Genomic DNA, 19,535 nt, shown 5'->3' on the forward strand with positions numbered 1-19,535 from the left:
TTGGCTATTAATTTATACTGATCTAAATGTCCATTTCATTTTCACTCCCAGATACTAATTATGCATATATTTTATTATATATATATATATATATATATATATATATATATATATATATATATATATATATGGATTCACTTCAGAAGCTCGAAATACTGAAATCTCGAATTTTAGTATCTCAAGCCCAAGAAGTGGAATCCACAAAACAACGAAAACTAAAAAACGTGAAATTCAAAACCTCTAATACCGGAAGTTTTGAATTTTGTGGTTTTACTACACACACGCACACACCAGCCACCACACAAACTAATGCAATCACTCTACTGCACCCCCCACACTTCCATTCTAAAATATTCTCACTCCGAGGTTACACTACATACAAACACACACAAAACACCACCACACAAGCTACTTTCTCTTCGCACACACACATCACAGCAACAAAATACACTGACACACACCACAGCCCCTACCCAAACCCCTTAACACACAACCATAGCAGAACTTTAGAAGTAATTTATTGAGGTTTTGAATTTTAAACATTATGTGGATTTGGCTTCTTGGGCTCGAAATACTGAAATTCGAGATTTCAATATTTTGAGCTTCTGAACAGAACCCATATATATATATATATATATATATATATATATATATATATATATATATATATATTACCTGGTAAATATTAAAATATTACAAGAAGACATTTTGGCACAACACAGTTTTTAAGCAGTTCATTGTCATAATTAAAAATGTGGCTGTCTCTTTAAAGACAGTCAGATTGTCAGATTTGAGAAAGGTGAATTTTTTTAAGGTTGATGCTGAAAGTGGAACCAGTTCTGAAGAAGTTAATTTGGTATGCTGAACAATAGCATTCTAGTTGATTTTACATTTTAGCAAAGAGTTCACCAAGCTTCCTTTTTACAATAAAGTAGTTGTTTTTATTTGGACCTGCTGCCATTTTTTTACCAGTCATGTGCAATGAGGCTTAGTAGTCCTTTTAAAAAATAATGGCCTAATGTTTGGTATATACTTTACAGACTACCTACAAGTTTAACAAGGTCAGCAAAAGTCAAGTCTTTCATCAGCCTCTTTTCCTTGCCAAGCCATATTTCACAAATGTAATTGATGTTTTATAGTTTCCCATTTACTCATTGACTTCAATGTTGCTGGTCTTCGTCCTGATCATCTTCATCTCCCTACTCCAGGCTCTGGTTCCAGTCCATGGTACTCCAGATTCTTCTAATCAACTCTTGTGCTTTTTTCTGTCTCTCAAGCATTTTCCTTTGAAAAACTAGAAATGGTATACTAGCAATGTCTCTCTAAGATCTTTGATGTCAGAAGGATGAGAAACAGAGTTCCCTCCTGCTGACTTGTTGGATGAACATTTTTGTTTTCTTCTTAGCCTGTTCTGCATCAAACAAAATATTTAATCCTCCCTGAAAAAAAAGTACTCTGAAGACAGATAGATACACCAGTTTGAATCTCACACCTGCCTCTCAAAATTCACTAATTGCTGCAATAAATTTGCTCTTCTTCTACTTGGTGTACAGCGAATAATCATTTTCCACAAACAATCTAATGTCTCTGATTCTTAATACTTTCTCTTTCTGTCACAGTTTTGTAAGGATCAGCTATTTCTGATGGTATTACTGCATCTTTACTAATTTAGGTCTTAGCTGCTTTCTCATGGCCAGGTTTGAAGCATGCATTCAATGTGCAATTTTAATTAAAAAATCCTGCTGTGGAACACCTGTCCAATTGCTTATTTGTGCTTTCATAAAACTAATATAGGCTGTTACTTCCAGTTTCTCTGGTACAGCAGAAAATATCAGGTTTTCTCTACACCCAGTCTTCTAATTCTGCTATTTTTTGGCACATCTCTTCTTGAGTAGCCTCATACTTAGCCAGCTTTTTTTTTCATCTTCTCATTTTTGCAGTTTTATCAGTCCATCTGAATAACTAGTTAAAGTTTTTTTTTTTTTATTTTTTCATCCTTTTATTATTTGAGTGGATATAGTTCTTCAGTGTTTAATTTATACTCTCCTCTGAGTACATTTGATTTATTTTTTTCCTCTAAGTTACTGGAAACCATCTGTTGAACCAAAGCTGAAATTTGAACTGCTTTTGGTTGAACAGCTACAGGATTCTTTCTAGGCAATATTCTCATTTTATGAAAGGACACATAAGCAACTGAACTGCTATTTCACAGCAAGGTATTTTAATTGAAGGAGTGCATTGAGTTTATGCTTCAGACCTGGCCATGAGAGTGCAGCCATGATTTATACTAGTAAAGATGCAATCATACCAGCAGAAAGAGTTGAAAAATGTAACAGAAAAGAAAAGTATTAAAAATTGGACACAGCAGAGTGTTTGCAGAAAATGATTATTCAGTGTACACCTGGCAAATGAGAAGCAAATCTATTGCAGAGATCAGGGAAAGTTGAGAGCCAGGTGTGATAGTCAAACTGCTATATCCAACTGTTTTCGGAACATGTTTCCTGGATGATCAAAGACACTTTTGGATGCAGAGCAGATTAGGAAGGAAATAAAAAAGTTTATCCAAGGAAAAAAGTGAGACAGCAAGCAGAATGGGATTCTGCTTTTCTCTGACAATAAAGCTCATAGAAAAAAACAGTGAAACATTTCCATTGTTCCAAAGTAAAATGCTTGACAGACAGAAAAAAAAAAACAAGAATTGACTAAAAGAAACAGGAGTACCATGCACTTGAGAACCCGAGTCTGATACTGACAGATGAAGATGAATAGGAAGAAAGTAAAGAATCCTGAAATTAGTGAGTAAACAGAAGGCTATAAAGCATCAATCACATTTGTGAAATATGGTATTATAAAGAAAAAGTTGCTGAGAAAGATTAGAGTTTGGCTGAGTTTCTTAAACTTTTGGGTAGAATGTAAATCATATATCCCACTTGATGTTGTTAATGTTTAGAAGGGAACTAAAGGCAAAAATGAAGTAACTGTAAGTAAGACAATTTTTGTTCTTATTAGTATTTGCATAAAACATTTCATGATATATAAACTGCATGTTATGTTGTGCAACAGTTTTGTATAGGGTGTGGTCAGGGATATTTTAAATGTGTTTTTTTCAGTGACAGTTGTATATGCTAGCGATATTAAAGTAAACAAGAGCTTTTTCATAGTTATAAGACATATAGGCTTTACACAATAACAAGATAAGAAAGGTTGGACAGAAGCAAGTTTAAGTTAATATTGTCATCTTGGGCTGCTGGGCTGAGGTTGGAGTGTAAATGTGTACTGATTATATGTAGAATTAAGATAATTTCCCCTGTTTTGAATAAGAGATAGTATCCTCCCCAGCAGCCTTAATAACTTTTTATATTTAATAGAACAGTGTACAATTTAAGTTTATTTAAAGGTAGCCAGTGCACTTTTTCATAGGGCTAAACGTTAATGTTTTCTGAAAGCATGCAGACTGTTTTTTTACACATGGGAGAGGAATCTAGCTAAGAAAAAAATAGAAATCAGTGTAACTGGGAACACAGGAGGCTGTAGTGTGTACTTTAACATAGTTTAGGTAATGCCTGTGGGTGCAGCTACTAATGTGGGCAATTATTACTTTCTGGAGGGGTAAGCTTTATTTGCTGAAAATGTTCATAGTTTTCTGGGGATTTTGCTGTTCTTAAAATGGTTTTAGTTACTTTGTTTGAGTGTACTCATTAAAGCAAAAAAAGTCTTGAAAAATGTGACATATGTTTAAATGGAGATGAGAAAAAAACAACTGTATAATAGATCAGCCTGCCAGACAGTGTGTGCATGCAAGACAAAATTGGGACTACACATTCAAAAAATCATCTTGTATAATTAGTGGGAAAAATAGCTTTTAAACATAATAGCTACTCTATCCATACCTTCTCATAATGTAAACGGCCTTACAAGTACAGCAAAAAGAGCATTCAATTTTAGTAAAAAATGCAGAGCTCAAATAGCAGTGCTGCAGAATACAAATTGGGAAAGAAAAAAATCAAAGCGGGAGGGCTCTTCTCTGATAAGTTGTGTCTGAACAGAGGAACCAGGAAGGGGTATCCTCTTTCCCCTTTGTTATTTTTGTTATATTTAGAACCACTGGTAAAGAAAACAAGAGATTAAGAAATTCAAGGATATAATTGGTATGGTGTTCATGAAAAGTTGCCATTATTTGCAGATTATATTATTTTATCACCGATGAAACTGGAAAAGGACACCTCAGTGCTGTGGAATATCTTGAGACCATTCCAGTTTTCTTGGGAATATAAAGTTAATGAAGATAAAACAAAGGCTATAACTATAAATTATGTACCCACACATGAATTCGTCCAGCAATATCCATATTTATAGGGACACGGTAAATGAAGTATTTAGGAGTATGGATTAAAATGGATTCAGTTATGGCAGCTAAGGATATGTGGGAAGAGACTAAACAAAAGATAATACAAAAACTTGGAAACTGGGAGTTCTGGCTTGAGAATATGAATAGAAAGATACAAGCAGTAAAATGTTTTTGGTCCCTATTGTTTTATACACAGACCAGGCATATTTTCATCAACCAGAAGAAAAGTTGTAGACAATAATTAATAAAGAGCTGAAGGATTTTATTTGGGAGGAGAATAGGGTAAGAGTCAAGTGGTATAAGTTGATACTCCCAAAAAACAGGGTGGTTTAGAATGACCTGATTTGAAGGGATATTTCAGAGCTACACAGTTAAGGCTGTTATACATAACTCAAACAGAAAGCTACAATTTAAAGTGGAAAGGGATGATGATGAAGTGGTGGTGGTAGGGGAGTGGTAATTCAAGAAATCAAGAAAGAAGGAAAGAAAGGGATCTTGCACACAGATCCTTAAGGAGAATAACAAAATATTAAATTCATAAAATAGCAGAAAGTATACCAACAAGTAAGCCAACATGGGAATGGAAAAAGGATATTTTGCTGCTAGGGTGACTGCAATTAGGAGCACAGAAAATAGAGAAAAGAAGGTTGGAATTTACTGGAAGAAGCTGGCAGAACAACCAAGGTATTAGGAACCAATAATTAGAGAAGGGAAGGTAATAGAATGGGAAGAGGCCAAAAAGACTTTTCGATTGCAGGCTAGTGATTACCATCCCTACCAGAGACTGATATCAGAATATAGACACAGAGAAAAGGATAAGGGAATCCTAAATGAAAGAGCTACTCTGGTTCAGTTTTTTAGTGAAATCTAAAACATAAGGTACTGTTAAAAAAGGGATAATTAGTAGGGCATATTAAATATTGCATGATAATTACACAAACCAATCAGAAGAGGTCAGAAAAGATTGGGAAGAGAGATAATAGATATTTAATTCACAAAGAAACAATGGGTGGACCTAAGTATGACTCCCAAATATGGAACAATGTCTAGAAAATTTAGAATTTTTGCCTGAAAGTGTTCCAAGCAGACTGCAAAGAAGTTTTCCTCTGGTAGATGGCAAATGCTGGAGGTGTAATGGGAAACAAAGAGGTAACTGGAAACATATGTTTTGGGAGTGTAATGAGTTAGCAGACTTTAAAACTTCCCTGCAGAGTACTCCTGTCAGGAATACTGGGTGAGCAAATGAGTGTAACTAAGGAAATTATTTTTTGAGCTTTGATAAGGGATCTGAATTGCCTAGACACAGTAAGTTCTTGTTAAGTTTAATTTTGTTGCTGCCAAAAAGCAATTACTAGAAAATGGAAATCAAAATCTAAACCAGCTGTACTTGAAGTACTGAATATTGTAACAGAAATAAATGAATAGGAAGTGGGATCTTTAGAAAAAGGCAGGAGTAAATTACATAGAGAAAAATGGAAATTGCGGGAACAATACATGAATAAAAATGTTTTAGAGGAGGAATGACATTTAAGAAAGGGCAATAATTGAATAATTTATGTAATGTTGCTTAGATTATACATCACATATATTGTTGTATATCCTATAACGCTTGTAAATGTGAACTTGTTAATATTGTTTGATTACATTTACATCAATGTAAGTTTGCTTATGTAACAAGTGATACTTTGATAAAGGTGTTTAAAAAAAGAAAGAAAGGATTTCAGATTAGATTTTCAGCAGCAGATCAGGGACAAAGGATATGGGGAGTAATAACACTGCTTGCTAGAGGGGGGGCAGTAGTGACAGAAGAGGGGAAAAAAGGCAACACTGGTAGATTTATGGTGTTGAGGCTACTGGTAAGGGAGTAGGATTATGCTGGCATGTATTTATATTCCACCAAAAACTGCCATTATGGACCTTTAAGAAAATTTGGGGAGAAATAATCAACTTGCAGCAGGGAATAGTACTTATAAGTAGGATCTGGAACTTCATATGCAGTAATAAGAATGTATCAGGGGGACCAAGGAAGGAAAATATAACAAAAGAGAGAAGATTTCTGAAAAAAGTTATGAAAATATTTGGTATGGAAGACATGAATTCAAGACAGAATTTACATATTATTCCTAGAGGTATAATAACAGGTCTAGATGAGATAGAAATTATATTTCAAAGGAGCATGTGCATTTAATTGAAAGCTTTGACACACATCCAAAATCTATTTCAGATCATGCACCAATAAAAACTAAGATAAACATGCAGGGTAATGAAGCAAAAATAAGACACTATAATTGTCCTGCCTACCAGGTAAAATAGAAGAATTTAAGAAATGGCTGGTGGAAATTATTTATTAGGGAAGATAGAAATTTCTTCAAAGGGGATAGCTAGTGAGTGGGATAAAAGGAAAATGTAGTTTAAAAATAGGGAAGAAGTAAAAGAGAAATAGATATGATTAAGAAGTAATAGAAATTATTTGGAGGGGCTGAAAAGGTTAAAGTATTACAGAATATTACAGAATAAGAGGGATCTCACTGAACAAGAAGAAAAACAACTGCAGAGTGCTAAAGATGACCACTCCAGAGAAAAAATAAGGGAGTATTTAGATGACTTAAGCAACAGGAAGTAGAAAGAGTTGCCACCAAATTTAGGCAGCCTATGGCAAGAAAAGTAACCAGAGATCCTAAAGCAGAGGAACATAGAACCCAAGAAAGAGCACAACTGGAAATTTTTATGAAAAAGCTTACTTATGCCAAGGTTAGAGGAATATGAGGATGAACAATTAATAGTTAAGACAGATGGAGATGAGATAAAAACTGTGATATATAATCAATCAGCAGGAAAGTATCAGGAAAAGATGGTATTCCTATGGAAGTTTGTATGTTACGAGGGAAGAAAGTGATAAAGATCTGGAAGATTTTGTTTAGTAGTATTTTAAAAGTATGGGAAGCACTAGCATCTTGGAAGAAATTTGTAGTATCTGTAGTGGCTATATTATCCAAACAGTTTAAAGACCTATCAACCCCAGCTTCAGATAGACCCATTTCAAATTTAAAGCATAATTATAAAATGTTTATGTCAAGGGTGAGAGAGTGGTGATTGGAGGAGATTTCAATGGGCATGTTGGTGAAGGGAACAGAGGGGATGAGGAAGTGATGGGTAGGTATGGTGTTAAACAAAGGAATACAGAAGGTCAGATGGTAGTGGATTTTGCGAAAAGGATGGACATGGCTGTGGTGAATACATATTTTAACAAGAGGGAGGAGCATAGGGTGACATACAAGAGTGGAGAAAGATGCACGCAGGTTGATTATATCTTATGTAGGAGGGCCAGTATGAAGGAGATTGGAGACTGTAAAGTGTTGACCGGAGAAAGTGTAGTTAGGCAGCATAGGATGGTGGTTTGTAGGATGACATTGGTGATCAAGAAGAGGAGGTGAGGGTAGCACCAAGGATCAGATGGTGGAAATTGAAAAAGGGTAATTGTGAGGTGGAGTTCAGGGATGAGTTAAGGCAGGCACTGGGTGGCAGTGAAGAGTTACCAAATAGCTGGGTAACTACAGCAGAGCTAGTAAGGGAGATGGTTAGAAAGGTGCTTGGTATCACATCTGGACATAGGAAGGACAACAAGGAGACATGGTGGTGGAATGAGGAAGTACAGGAGAGTATACAGAGAAAGAGGGTGGCAAAGAAGAAGTGGGATTGTCAGAGAGATGAAGAAAGTAGACAGGAGTATAAGGAGATGAGGTGCATGGCAAAGAGAGAGGTGGCGAAGGCTAAGGATAAGGCATATGAAGAGTTGTATGAAAGGTTGGACACTAAGGAAGGAGAAAAGGACCTGTACCCATTGGCTAGCCAGAGGGACCGAGCTAGGAAAGATGTGCAGCAGGTAAAGGTGATAAAGGATAATGAGGGGAAACATACTTACAAGTGAGGAGTGTGTGTTGAGGAGATGGAAAGAGTACTTTGAGGGGTTGATGAATGAAGAGAATGAGAGGGAGAGAAGGTTGGATGATGTAGGGATAGTGAATCATGAAGTGCAATGCATTAGCAAGGAGGACGTAAGGATAGCTATGAAGAGAATAAAGAATGGAAAGGGTGTTGGCCCAGATGACATACCTGTGGAAGCATGGAGGTGTTTAGGTGAAATGGCAGTGGAGTTTTTAACCAGAATGTTTAATGAAAGCTTGGAAAGTGAGAGGATGCCTGAGGAATGGAGAAAAAGTGTTTTGGTACCGATTTTTAAGAATAAGGGTGATGTGCAGAGCTGTAGTAACTACAGAGGGATTAAATTGATCAGTCACAGCATGAAGTTATGGGAAAGAGTAGTGGAAGCAAGGTTAAGAAGGGACATGATGATTAGTGATCAGCAGTATGGTTTCATGCCGGGAAAGAGCACTACAGATGCGATATTTGCTCTGAGAGTGTTGATGGAGAAGTACAGAGAATGTCAGAAGGAGTAGCATTGTGTGTTTGTAGACTTAGAGAAAGCATATGACAGGGTGCCTAGAGAGGAGTTGTGGTATTGTATGAGGAAGTCAGGAGTGTCAGCAAGTATGTAAGAGTGGTACAGGATATGTACGAGGGTAGTGTGACAGCGGTGAGGTCTGCGGTGGGAGTGACGGATGCGTTTAAGGTGGAGGTGGGGTTACATCAAGGATCAGCTCTGAGCCCTTTCTTATTTGCAATGGTGATGGACAGGTTGACAGACGAGATCAGACAGGAGTCCCCGTGGACTATGATGTTTGAAGATGACATTGTGATCTGTAGTGAGAGTAGGGAACAGGTGGTGGAGATCCTGGAGAGATGGAGATATGCTCTAGAGAGAAGAGGAATGAAGGTCAGCAGGACTAAGACAGAATATATGTGTGTGAATGAGAGGGAGGATAGAGGAATGGTGAGGATGCAAGGAGTAGAGGTGGCGAAGGTGGATGAGTTTAAATACTTGGGGTCAATAGTTCAGAGTAACGGTGAGTGTGAAAGAGAGGTGAAGAAGAGAGTACAGGCAGGACAGAGTGGGTGGAGAAGTGTGTCAGGAGTGATTTGTGACAGACGAATACCTGTAAGAGTGAAAGGGAAGGTCTACAAGAGGGTAGTGAGACCAGCTATGTTATATGGGTTGGAGACAGTGGCATTGACAAAAAGGCAGGAGTTTGAGCTGGATGTGGCAGAATTGAAGATGTTAAGATTTGCACTGGGTATGACGAGGGTGGACAGGATTAGGAATAAGTATATTAGAGGCTCAGCCCAGGTTGGAAGGTTTGGAGACAAAGCCAGAGAGGCACGATTACATTGGTTTGGACATGTGCTGAAGAGGGATGCTGAGTATACTGGGAAAAAGATGCTAAGGATGAAGCTACCAGGTAACAGGAAAAGAGGAAGGCCTAAGATAAGGTTTATGGATGTGGTGAGAGAGGACATGCAGGTGGTTGGTGTGACAGAACAAGATGGAGAGGACAGGAAGAAATGGAAACAGGTGATCTGCTGTGGCAACCCCTAATGGGAACAGCTGAAAGAAGATGATGATGATGATGATGTCTATACTAGCTAAAATAATCAGAAAGGTGTTGCCAAAACTGACAGATATTGATCAGTGTAGCTTTATGGAGGGAGGCAAACATTTGACAACATTAATAGAACAATGATGTTCCAGAGGGAAGCAGAATGTAAGGAAAATACCACTGTTGTTGGTGGGTCCTAATGCAGAGAAAATATTTAACAGAGTAAGCTGGGATTTTATGAGTAGGGCATTGGAAGCATTTGTATTCCCAGGGACAATTAAAAGGCTAATTACAAGGATACATGAATAACTGGAGGCAAGAATTAAAGTGGAAGGGTTCCTCTCTGACAAGCTGTGTTTGAACAGATGAAATAGGCAGGGGTGTCCTCTTTCCCAGTCTTATAGGCTTTATATTTAGAGCAATTGGTAAAGAAAACAGGGGACTCAGAAATTCAAGGATATAATTGTATGATAATCAAGAAACATGGGCTTTATTTACAGATGACTTTATTTTATACTTGATAAATCCAGAAGAGGACATTTTGGCGTTTTGGAACATTTTGAGACAGTTTCAAATCTTTACAGGATATAAAATTAATGAAGATAAAACATAAATTAGGAGCCCACACATAAATTAGTTCAACAGCCCAGTACCCATATTTATGGGACACATTTTGATTTGTCTCTTTCAGCTTTTCCAGGTTAGGAGTTGCCACAGCAGATCACCAGTCCGCTGCTGATTGGCAGTGGATTTTTATGATGTTGAGTTGTCAGCCCGCCACCTAGCTCTCACAGGAGGGACACACACACACTCATGCACCAACCTGCATGTCTTTAAAGTTCAGTCGACTACAGGGAAGACATGCAGACTCTGCACAGAAAGTGCTCCAGCCGAGAATCAAACAGAAGAACCTCTTGCTGTGAGGTGACAAAGCTAATCACTGCACCATCACGTCAGCCATTTATGGGGACACAATATGATGGGCAATTTAGTAGTGTGCTTTAAAAAGACTTCTCTTATGGCAGCTAAAGATATGTTGGAAAAGATTAAACAACAATAGTACAAAAACATAGAAAATGGAAGCTTTTTTAATGAATATGGATAGTAAGATACAAGCAGTTAAAATGTTTTTAGTCTCTTTAGTTTTATATGCAAGTCAAGCATAATTTTATCAACCAGAGGATAAATTGTGGACAAAAATAAAGAGCTGAAGGAGTTGCAAGCATATTTTTATCAACTGAGGAGGAGTTGTGGACAATAATAAAGAGCTGAAGGAGTTGATCTGAGAGAGGAAGAGGGCAAGAATGAGGCAGGATAAGCCGATTCTCCCACTAGAACAGGGTAGTTTAGGATTATCCGGATGAAGGGATATTTTAGAGTTAAGCAGTTAAGGCTCATATACGTAACACAAGCAGAAGGTTAGAATTCAAAGTGGAAATGGATGATGATGAAGTGGGGAGTGGGGAGTTTGAGAATTAAGGAGAGAGTATGATTTTGGATGCAGATCCTTGAGGAGAAAAACAACAATACAGGCTTTTATACTCATAACGCTGCAGAAAGCATTTTAAGAACTAAGCCAATTTTAAGAACTAAGCCAATACGGGAATGGAGAAGGGAAATTTTGCCATTATTGATAACTACAAGTATTGGTAGAGAAAATAGGCAAAAGGAGTTGGAATTTACTGGAGACAACTGGCAAAGGAATCAACATACTGGGAGCAAATAACTAGAGAGGCAAAGTTAATAGAATGGAATGAGGCCAAGAAGAAGTTTGGACAGCAGGTTAGAGACTCCCTTCCTTACCAGGGACTAATATGAAAGTACAGACAAAAAGAAAGGGATAGGGGAGTCCTAAATAAAATATCTGCTCTAGTAGAGCTTTTAATTGAATGTAGAACAGAAGTTGTTGTGAAAAAGGGGATAATTAGCAGGGCATATAACATATTGCATGACAACTATAAGAATCAATCAGAGGAGGTTAGAAAAGTTTGGGAAGAGACTGGAAAAACAATTTACAAGGGAACAATGGGAAGACATATGTATGGCTCCAAAGTATGTAACAAAGTCCAGAAGGTTTAGGACTGTTGCTTGGTGGTGTCCGCATAGGTATTTTTATACTCCAAACAGACTTCAAAGAATTTTTCCTTTGGTAGATAGCAAATGTTGGAGGTGCAATGGGAAGAGTAAGTTAACTGGGAAGATGTTTTCTGGGAGTGTAAGCTGGCAGATTTTAAAAATTCTCTACAGAATACTCTGGCAGACATACTGGATGAGCAAATGTCTGTAACTAAGGAAATTCTTTCTTTGAATTGCCTAAACATAGTAAGGCCTTATTAAGTTTAATTCTATTGTCTGCATACAAAAGCAATTTCTAAAAAATGGAAATCAAAAATCTAAATTTTAAACTGTATTTGAAGTACTGAATATTGTAAAAGAGATAAAAGAACTGGAGATGGAATCTTTAGACAAGGGAAGACAGAAGCTACATGAAAATAAATGGAATTTGTGGGAACAATACATGCAAATAATGTTTAGAAGGAGTACTGTGGTTAAAGGGAAAGCAGGAATTTTTATAATTTATGTTATATTGGACTAAATGAGAGTTGTAAGGAAAACATAAATGTTGTTGTTGTGTCTTTCGGCTTTTCCTGGTTAGGGGGTCGCCACAGCGGAACTCCGTTCCGCTCATGATTGGCAGTAGATTTTTACATGCTGGCTTGCCGGGCCTAATGCACAACCTTCAACGAAGGAACTCCCATTCACACATGTCGCCACACAGAAGACGCTCTAATTGAGAATCGAACGGGCAACGTCTAACTGTGAGGCGACAACGCTACCGCAGCACCACCACCGCAGTAAGGAAAACATAAATGTAATGTGTTTAAATGCAGAAATATTATTTTTTTTCCTATTTGTGTGTATGTGGATAATGTGATAAAGATGTTTAAAAACAAGATTTATGAAATCATTTAAATATAATGAGGAAATGTTATGTTGCCTATAAATTTGGATATTCGTTTTCAACTTATATGATCTACTATGTCTTCACTGAAATAAATACAATTAATTACATAATTTTATTATCTATCTGTTGTTGGTTATCAGATAGCTACAGCAGAAAAAAAGTATTTTTTTATTCCTTTACATAAAATAAAACCTGTCTCCAGTGGCAGTCTGGTGCACAAGCAACATAACAATCCTTTATGCAATCCAGATTACCTCATATTTGTGAAAATATACTGATAAGGCAATGACAATTTTAGGCTGAAACTATCAAAGTGTAAAGTTCATAGGTTCATAGGTTGGTACTGGGCTATCTGCCCGAAGGCATATATTAGCCCAGCCACATTGTGCGGTATTCACCGCCCCTTTAGTAATTCCCTAGACCCTTGTACTAGCAGCTAGTACCCTTGGCCCCTATCTAGTAGTGCTGCAGGTGTGATCCCCGGTGTGAACTTTCTGTTACCCATCCACTCATCAAGGTTCCTCTTGAAGAGTGATAGTGAGGTGCTCTGTCTTTTGTAGATCAGGACCCTGTTCCATAGTAAGGGAAGTCTCTGCGAAGGGAATCTATCCCTCCAGCATGTTCTATTCATTGTTGTGTTGAGGTTCATATCCCTAGAGTGTGTAGCTCGAGTAGATTTGGTTTTGCTAAGATGGAGCATGTTCAACAATTCTGGTTTGGACATGGCTCTGTACGTTAGACAGAGATCGCCTCTGAGAAAGCGGTATGCAACAGAGAACAGTCTTAGCTTTTTCAATCGTGCTGCATAGGGCAACTGTTTGAGGCCAGTAATCCTCTTGGTTAGGTACCTTTGTAGTCTCTCCAGCTGCTGGAGATGCCTAGCCAGGTACATTCCAATTGGTGCATTGTACTCAATAATGGGTCTGATGAGGGAAGAGTAGAGGGGCACCATTACATCTTTAGATCTTGATGCGAACCCTTTCGTGATCAGATGGGTCACATAGAAGGATTTTCTAACCACTTTGGCAACATGGTTATCAAAGGAAAGCTGACTATCTACTTGGGTCCCTAGATCCCTTATTTCTTCTTCAGATTTCAGGGGATTACCTCCTATGTTGTAGTTTGCGGGTACTCTGTTTTTTCCAGAGGGGATTACTATGCATTTTTTTGCATTTAACTTGAGACCATGGCTTTGACACCATGCATCAGTCTCATTTAGGCCCTTCTGCCATGTCGGCCAGAGACTCTATTATAGCACCAAGTATGCAGTCGTCCTCAAACTTAATCAGACACAGCCCTTCCGTGCTTGCCTGTACTTCTGAGAAGTATATGCCAAACAGGAGGGTCCCCAGGACAGAGCCCTGAGGCACACCACTCATTACTGGTCTGGATTCGGACATAGATCCTGCTACTCTTACTTTATGGGATCTGTCTGAGAGCCAGTTTGCAATCCATCTTGTGATGTAAGGGTTTATGCCCAGGCTGGTGAGCTTATCAATAATACCTGAATGGGGAATGGTGTCAAATGTTTTAGCAAGGTCAAGGTAAGCCGTGTGTACCTCCTTTCCCTTATCTATAGCCTGAGTAACTGTCTCAAAGAAATCCACCAGGTTCAGGAGGCATGATCTGCCCTTGACGAAGCCGAACTGTGTGGGGTCCAGCGACTGGAGGTTCCCAATCTCTCCATTTATGAGTTCCATAATGATTTGCTCCATAGCCTTACAGATCAGACTGGTCAGGCTTATTGGTCGGCAGTTCCCAGGGTCAGTTGTGGCCCCACCTTGTGTAGCCGGACCACCACTGCCATGCGCCATTCTATGGGCACATATCCTGTGGAGAGGCTGAGACTGAACAGAGTATTAAGATGCGGGGTTAATTCCTTTTGGCGCTCACGTATGACACAGCCTGGGACACCATCTGGTCCCATGGAGGCAGTGTTTTTAGCTTTAGATAGAGCCTTGTTAACCAACATATCAGTAATAATTGGACTTGCACAATCCCCTAGAATGGTAATAGGCCCTGTAGGTTGTGGTGGGGGGGATTTGCATTGAACCTGTCATCCAAGATGTTGGCAATGTCAGAAGGGTCAGTGTATTTTGTTCCATTTTGTACTAGCTCAGAACAGACCTGAGTGTTGCCATTTAGGTTTTTGACGTAGCCATAGAAGGCCTTATGGTTATCCTTGGCATCCTTGGCAACTTTCTTTTCAAAATTAGCTTTAGTTGACTTGATGAGGGCCCTCAATTTCTTACTAATGCTGATCAGGGATGATTTTTCTACTTGAGATTTGGCCTTTTTTTGTATAAGTCTCCTCCTTTTATTGTAAAGTTTGCTTATGGCCAGGGTCCACCAGACTGGTTTCTTGTTGCATGAGGAAGGAGTCTTGGCTTTATTTCGGATAGCACAGTCCATGCAATCCTGAAGATGCATATAGAGTGCCTTGGTGTAGGATTCCGCATCCTGGATATCATTATCCTTCTGCAAGGGAATAGTGAAGCTTTCCACTTCGGATGCAAGTAGTTTGAAGTTTGCTTTGGAAAGGTTTTTGACTATAGTTTCTTTGATGGGGGAGGTGGAGGAGTGAGGATGTCCAGGGTTATCAGTTTGTGGTCAGATCTGACCAAGGAGGGGGTGATAACGGGTGTGGTACAATGGGCACCCATATTTGTGATGATTAAATCCAGTATGTTGTCCCCTCTAGTGGGGGAACATACTAGTTGTTCAAGGGCATTTGAATTTATAAATTCTATGAATCGCTGAGCATAAGAGTTGGACCATTGGTAGTTCGCCCAGTCTATACCAGGGTAGTTGAAATCACCCAGGATTATGGTGTTGGGTAGGACCTTTATATTTTCCAGTGTCTCAAGGAATGCAGAGTGAGCATCTTGGGACATGGTGGGTGATCTATAACCGGCTACAACTTGAAATGTGGTTTTGCCTGCTGATAGTTGCTCATGGATGATCTCTGGGGCATCATGTTGCGCTACTAACCTGGAGATATGGGTATCCTTGATGAATATGGATACACCTCTGCCCTTTGTACTGCCATCCGGTAACTGAGGCCGGAAGGTATGATATGAATTGTAACCTGGCAGTGCTGGGGTGCTCTCTTGAGCCTTGAACCAGGTTTCCATCACTGCACAAACATTGATTTTCTCCATGCTGAGGACAGCCACGAGTGTGTGCATTTTGAGGTTGAAACTTCTGGCGTTGAGTAGCATTACCCTTAGTTTTTGGTTACCTGTGCTGGTTACGGTGGTTGGTTTGTCCTTTGAGCCTTGCCTAAAAAAGGCACTATGGGGACGGCAAGAGCCTTGGCCAGTATTCGAAAACCTAGGGGTGACAGGTGCAACCCATCTCTGGAAAAACAGTGAGGCTTGTCTATCATGTCATCCCAGGCAGACAGACACTGGATCCCCTTAGAATGACACCAGAAGCTTAGCCAGTTGTTGAAATTGATCATTTTGTCTTTGTATTGTGGTATCATTCTTGGTGAAGGTAGTATGCTACTCAAGGTCAGGGTCATACCAGCTTGGGCTACATGATCAGAGAGCCCCTCAATGTCTCTTTTCATGTAGTCCAGGGAGGTTCGTCTTAGATCATTCACACCAACATGTACAATGACAGCATCATACTTGTACTTGTTCTGGAGTGACCTAAGTGCCTGTGTTATGTGGCAGATCCGAGCACCCAAGAGGCAGCTGACAGTAACCTTCTCCTTGTTCAGCCTGGTGAGTGGAACATCTGTGTGCCTTACTATAGAGTCTCCTATTACTAGCGTGTTAGGTATGGTGTTTTGCCTTAAGGGCTGTTGTGAGGCACACTGCTGAGGTGAATTATGTGTTTTCTGGCTTGTGTTTGGGGGTGCAGGTTGCTTGCTTGTCTGTTTTGGAGGGCACTGTTTCTTTTTCAGATTGGTACCTAGTGCCTCCGAATATGTTTTTGTGTATTTATGCATATGTTTTGCCGGTGCTTGTTTTGTAGATTCATGTGTGACAGGTGGTGTGATGCAAGTGTGTCCCTTATCCTCTTGACTGTCTGTTACAGTCATGGGTTGAGAGTGCTTAGCCTCCAGTCTGGGTGTGTATTTGCATCTCTCACAAGTGTTTGTGTCTAGAGGTAAGAGGAGAGGGTTGTCTGTATACATGAGGCAGTTGTGACACTGCCTCAGGATGCCCAATTCCACCAGATGAACTGGAGAGTACACCTGACGCTAACCTCTGGACATGCTTTGAAGAGTAAATTGAACTTAAGTCCTGCGGTTGATCGAGGGTCTTATGCTATATTATAATAGTGCTGTCTAGGAAATTTGGAGAATAATAATGCTGTCTAGGAGATTAGGACAAGTGCTGATTTCTGTTTTGCAAGTGCTGCAATAAGAGCAGCTGATCTGAAACACTTGAGGCTTGCCTAGTTTTAAGGGAAAATTTACAGCACAGACTTTGTGGGGCCGGGAATAGTATACTCCAGCTAACCGGCGCTGTCCGACGCTGCACTGTGCGCAAGACCACGCAAAAAGAGAGTTGCAGGGTTTTTCCTCTAGATAAGTGAGGAAAGTGAGTACAAGAGCTGTTTTTCTCTAAGCAAGTGAGAAAAGTAAGTACAAAAACTGTTTTCCTCTAGGTAATGAGGAAGATAAAGTGCTATAGTAATTAGTAGCTTATTTAGTGCTTACAAGTTCTGAACAAGTGCTGAGCATGAACAAGCAAATTTAAGTGCTAAAACTAAGAATCTGTATCTGCACTAGATGAGTTATGAGATTTTCATCAGAGAGCATTTAGAAACTACAAAAATAAATTACCCAGAATGCAATACCTTTTCTACTAATACCATCTTAAATTAGTAACAACATTTTCCTGTAAAATACAATGTCATGTTCATTGCCTAGCTTTAGTAAGTAGCCTAACTAATCCCACAGATAGGCAGACTGGTTCTAATCTAATCAATAAATAAAAATGCATTGCATGCTACCCATAATCACCAGGTAACATAGCCCTTTGAATACACTGAAGGAATGCCATCTTAATATTTGTCAGTTACATTATACTTTCTTATTCACCACCCATCCTTAGCTACTGTTGCTGCAGTTCATTTTGAGTGTAAGTTGACATTCATCATTAACAAACACTTATTATCTGTGGTTTAATACTATAATAATATTTGTTTCTAGTAGGATTGCTATGCACTTCACAGCATGGTCTGGGTAGTTAAAGTGCCTTCTCATCAAAAGTAACTCCTTATACACTATTTCCATTCAGATACACATTTTACAAATCTTACAAGTCAGGGCAGTTTGATGATCTTGTGATAAGATCTCTCTCTCACACAACTGCAAAATGTGGAGTTCAATCCTAGCCGTTGGGTGCTATCTACAGAGAGTTTTGCATGTTTTACCCATTACTGCATCACTCTCACAACAAGAAAGATGAACTTGACTATCCATTAAAAATGCATTTAAAAAATAACATTACTCAGTCCAAGTCACAAAAAGAAAGAACTGACATAAAGTACATGAATATATGTAGTCTCCAAACCCAGCTACACAATCCACTACTCTCAGTCTGTGCTTCATTAACAGCTGCTAAAAAACATCTCCCCATCAGTATACAGACTACACTTCTATCATATAACTATTGCTGATGGCTGGAGAAACATTAGTAAAACAAAATGTTCACCTTAAAATAAAATTGTTTCCCCAAATGATTTATTCATATATACATACATACATATATGCACACATACATATATAAATAAACAAACAAATAAACAAATAGCACACCTTTTCTAATCCTTCCACCATCTCACCAGCCATGACCCTGAACTAAAAACATTGATAAAATACTATACATATCAAACAACTTCAGATCCAACTCAAATATCCCACAAAATGTACCTAATAACAAAAATATGTACAAAAGGTTCTTTGCCTACACATGTTCAAGGTTAATTACTACCAAGACTATTCAGTGATCTAAAAACATCAGTATATAAAAATGATAATCTCAAATAGCCTGATATCCTTACAGTATAATGGCTGGCTCCATGACACAGTGAGAACATCCTGATTGTGAGTCAGCTGACCTAGGGACAAACAAAGGGAACCCAGCTAGGGAAAGCAGATGATGAAATTCAACCAGTTTGACAGCAGGTGATAGTCTGCGTAACTGTAGTGCTGACAACCACAAGGAACATTTGGGCTGATATGTTCTTGACTCAGAAGAACAATGTACATATGCTGTTGTCATTTTTATGCATGCAGAAGCATGCACATACTTTGATAACATCACTGCAGGGCCTTGCTTCATAGGTAAACCATTCTCCAATGAATAAGGCCATTCTAGTATCTGCAAGTCTATTTCCACAAGTAGAATTACTTGTAAAAGATAATCCATTTGTATTTTAAACCCTGCTGGCCAATAGTCTTTTTAGTTTAATTCACAGTTGTGGTAGAATTGTATATGTCTGTCAGATTTTGAGCCTTAGTCATTTATTATTGCATTTTTCCCATAACAGTGCTACTGGTAAATTTCTGCATAGCCTGGCACCTTAAAATGTATTAGATGGTCAATATTGAGAAAATTGTTCAGTTTTTACTTCATTGCTTTTATATTTTGCTTATCTTATAGCTGCTTAAAATTGCATTCTGCATCTGGCCAAACTCCCACTAACATAGTAAGCTAAAGTTTCTGAAAAAGCTCCAATATTGCCTTTGTTTGACTGGATTCTC

The sequence above is a fragment of the Protopterus annectens genome, chromosome 10.part0 (genome assembly GCF_019279795.1).
Source record: "Protopterus annectens isolate FY-2018-M chromosome 10.part0, PAN1.0, whole genome shotgun sequence".
Classification (NCBI taxonomy): domain Eukaryota; kingdom Metazoa; phylum Chordata; order Ceratodontiformes; family Protopteridae; genus Protopterus; species Protopterus annectens.